The sequence below is a fragment of the Macrobrachium nipponense genome, chromosome 32 (genome assembly GCF_015104395.2).
Source record: "Macrobrachium nipponense isolate FS-2020 chromosome 32, ASM1510439v2, whole genome shotgun sequence".
In the NCBI taxonomy this organism is placed as follows: domain Eukaryota; kingdom Metazoa; phylum Arthropoda; class Malacostraca; order Decapoda; family Palaemonidae; genus Macrobrachium; species Macrobrachium nipponense.
In genome coordinates, this window is record NC_061094.1 from 12,436,406 (window position 1) to 12,440,815 (window position 4,410).

A 4,410-nucleotide genomic window follows, 5' to 3' on the forward strand; every position below is an offset into this window, starting at 1 on the left:
GTAGTTCCCAATCATACTTGCTGTGCGAGCCTTGTTGTTTACTAAAGAGCAATATTTCCTTGGTATTATTTTATAATGAAGCTGAAGGATTTTGTGATATTGATAGTTCCCCAGTTATCCTTAATATTGGGCTTCTTTCCAATTTTAAAGGAATACATTCGTGCGGATCTACTTCCAACGGGTATTCTCCACTGATAGTGACTTCACAGGCGTTGAGCATTTGTCATGATATTTACTGTATATTTTTCACAAGGGAATATAAAAGTATTCTTTTGTAATGATGAACTTTCCCAAACATTTTAAAATCTTGAAGATACAGTCGACCCCAGCCTAATCACGGTTTCACCTATTCGCGGATTTTTATGTGGAACTTATCACCAAATTATTATAAAAAAATTTGGTAATTCATGGATTTTTTTGTCGAGAAATATTCAATATTTACTATATTTTAACTAAATATTTAACTAAAAGTAAATTTATTTTTTCATGACTAAATATATTTTTTATGGATAAAATTATTTACTAATTTTGAAATATTAATATAAAGTAAAACACAGCAAACTATCAATAAAATGTACTATATTCATTTTTCAACACATATTAAATATTAAGGTACTGTATCCAGAACATCCCAGTGCTTCCCCGTGTACTGTACAAAGAAAGCAGGACTGCTTCAATGCTGTATGAGAGAACTTGGGGTAACTTGAATAGTTTTCACATTTAGTTCTAAGCCATATATTTTTAAGGGTCATGTTTTAAGATGACTGAAATGATATTAAAGTGTTTTAGATAATAAAATAACCCTTAATGAACGGACTTGAGTAGCGATGACAGGTTTTGGGTGGACGATGGAGTGCCTCATGGTGAGTAACAATATTACAGGCCATTGATTTGGGGGAATCAGGGGGGAAAGAGGTGCCATTACTTCTGTAGCACACAAATTCATCAGCTCTTCTTCATGGCTTATACGTATGCATGTTTCTCCAGGTGACATCTCTTCATCTCTTCAAGGTTAAGTTCAACAGTCAGGTTGGAGCTCCTTGTTCAGTGTACAAGCAGTTGTTGTATCTGTTAGTTTCACTGTTGGTTTGTTCTTGTTTGTCTGGAAATTCCAGACCACTGACTTCATCGAACGTATGGAAACTAATTACTTAATTCCACCAAAAGCCTTGGATGATTTGGATGCATACCTAGCCAGGTGATGAAGGTCTTCCTATGCTGTGTCTTAAGAGGTGCAGACCAAAGGATTTGATGGCAGTATACTGATGAGCTTGTCATAGAAAACTTTATTTTGGAAGATTTAATTTTGTAAAATAAATACAGTTTTTGTATGTCTACATTAAGGGTCTTGGAAGATATTATACTGGCATTCGGTGAAACAATAAAGGTTTTTTTTTCGTGTATGGTTTATGAGTCTGTTCATTCAACCCTATCAGAAACCCAAGGGAATGCTTTGTCATCAAAATTACATAATAAATAGCAACAAAAATTTTGTTACATTAATCAGAGGATAGGTAAAGAGAGTGAAAATTATGTGAAAGTTTTATATAGTATAGAGTGGCAACCATTCCACGAGAGATGAAGCGTTTCAGCTAACACACCCTCCCCCAACCTGTGTGTAGCGTTAAAAGTGTTTATCATAAAAAAATTTGTAACTAGTTTTATGCATTGTTATTGAAAAATGTTAGTCTTGTCATGAAATGGATAATTACATATTTGCAAAAAAAAAAGAATACAAATGAAGAACAGTGCATGGAAAAATGCTGCACATTCCTATTCTGTATATCTCGGGCAGCACATATTGAATTTTAGAGGTATAAGCTGCAATATTATCTTTTCACCAATTTTTTTTATCTTGCTTTATTGTCTTTATTTTGTACTGAAAACTTTTAAAATCGTATATGTATGCATATGTCAGAAACCGGTATTAATTTTCATATATGTAAAGGGTTCAAAGTTCTTTTTATTTATTCACTATTTTATACTTGTATAGTTTTCTATACCTGTCATAAAACAGTGGTTAGGTGTGCTGTTTTTTCATAATTGTGTTAATTTGGGCAGTTTCAAGTTATAAGTATTTTTTGCCTTACCAGAACAAAAATTTCTATATTTGCCAATTGTTAGCATTTTCTGGAGCAGAATACAATACCCTTCTTTTCATAGTTTAGTCTTAAAGCTATGAGTAATCATTATTTTGTGAAGGCCATTTTTTAACAAAATTTACAGTTTTTGAGAAAAAATTCCAATACGTACTAGTTGTCATAAAGGTGATGTTATGAGGAAATAGGCTTAGAACAATAAAATGCAGAAAAAAATCATGTACTACTTTGAATACTCCATTATCCATCAATGTTTTAAATTCAGTCTGTTATCCACATTTGAAGAAAATACTGTAGGAAGTTCCTGTAGCTAAATATTTCTGTCATTTTGAAAAATCACAGTAGCCAAATATTTCTTAAATTTTTTCAATGTACGTACTGTACCGCATTGAGGGGACAGTATTAAAGACCTTGGTTTCATAGCTGTATTTTGCTTCCAGTTGGGAATTAGTTTAATGTTTATTCCACTGTTGGAGAGCATATGCAGATGATCTAAATAACAATCTGCTATGATTTTGCAATGAGTATCTCAAAAAAGGGATTTTGACGTAAGGAAAAATCTATTTCTGGGCGATTGGTTCGTGTCGCCCAGCGAAATATCCTTTAATCCATTATTTCTAAGGTAAATGCACTAACACATACCAGAGAATAAATAAAATAAAGAAAAGGTCAGTACTACTGACTCGCTCACCCTCCAAGAGGGTGTCGGTATGAACACTAGGGCGAGTGAGACCACTACCACGAACCACTTACCAATAGAAATCTCCTACTACAAAACCCCCACAAGAGGGGAGCCGACCCACAGAGTGGGCAGCAACTACTACTACTCCATCCCATGCTGCCGACTGCTGCGCCTCTGGTGGCCATCCTGAAGTTAGCAGACAATCTTGAGCGCAGGGATGGGTAGGGTGGGATTTCGCTGGGCGACACAAACCAATCGCCCAGAAATAGATTTTTCCTTACGTCAAAATCCCTTTTCTGGGCTCAGTTCGTGTCGCTGCGCGAAATCGTACCAGAGAATTAGCACAAGATTGTAAAGAAAATAAATAAATAAATAAATAAGGTCTCAATAAAACTTAAAATAAAATAAAGAAATATAATTGCTAAGAAATATACATATACACAATTATACAAGTTAGAAAATATTCCTTAAAATTAACTTAAAGTTAACATATATGTACAGGGCTTACATGGAATATATGTTGATCTTAACATTTGTGTATAGTTAATATGTACAAAGTAAATAAAGCAATTATAATAATAAACTGAATTTGAACAAACTTAGACAATAATATAATAAACAAATGTATATGACTTAGTATACAAAACCCGTAACCATTGCAAATGTAGATGTGTCACCCTAGCATAAAAATAAGGGGACCACATCATAGAGATCAGAATATACAAAACAATTGTGGGTGACCCTAGCAAATAAGGGACACCCACTGTACATCACAAGAGCAGCTAAGACTCAAGGTAGACGTAGATGAACATGGTGGTATAGACAAAACTGTTGAATGAGATAGGTAGAAAGGAGAACTGGATCTTCACTTAAGATTAAGCAGAGTCGGGGGAAACTATGTTACCCGCCGCAACTGCTGAAAATTTCAGAGCTTCCAAGGACTTTAAGTAATGACGCTTAAATACTGTCGGCGATTTCCATCCAGTACTTTTTTTAAATCATCAAAATTCATGTGTTGGAAATAGTTAATTGAGGTGGCAACTGCCCTGACATCATGAGCTTTAGGGAAGGAATCAGGGTTGGCTTGCTTAATAAAGTACAGAATCTGTTGCCTGATACCATTTAATAGATAAAGTACCACCTTTTTCTCTCTTAAAGAGAGGACCCGACGAGGATGAGGATGTCCTGGACAGAAAGGCTCGTAAGGTCGATACTGGACAAAGAGCATCTTGTGGAAGGGGTATAAACCTTCCACGGTTCCCACCTCATCAAAGGATCTCATTCTTTGCTAAAAAGCTACGTTCCGGAGAAAGTAGAACTTCCCCTGTGGGAAGAAATTCTATATGATTCGGATCTTTGGATAACGCCGACAGTTCTGAAATTCTAGCTCCTGAAGCCAAGCTTAATAAAAATAGAGTTTTTCTTAAGAGCATATAAATGAACATGTCGTTATTGTCTGTTTCTGAAGCCTCAGCTTTAGAACAACATCATTCAAGAACCACGATACTGACGTAGGCCTCACTGAAGGTCTAAGTCTAGCACAAGACCTTGGAGGGAATAGACGAGAAGTAAGAGTCTGTCAAGTCTATGTTGAACCCGAGTTGAAAAAAATCTTCTTCAAGGCTGACT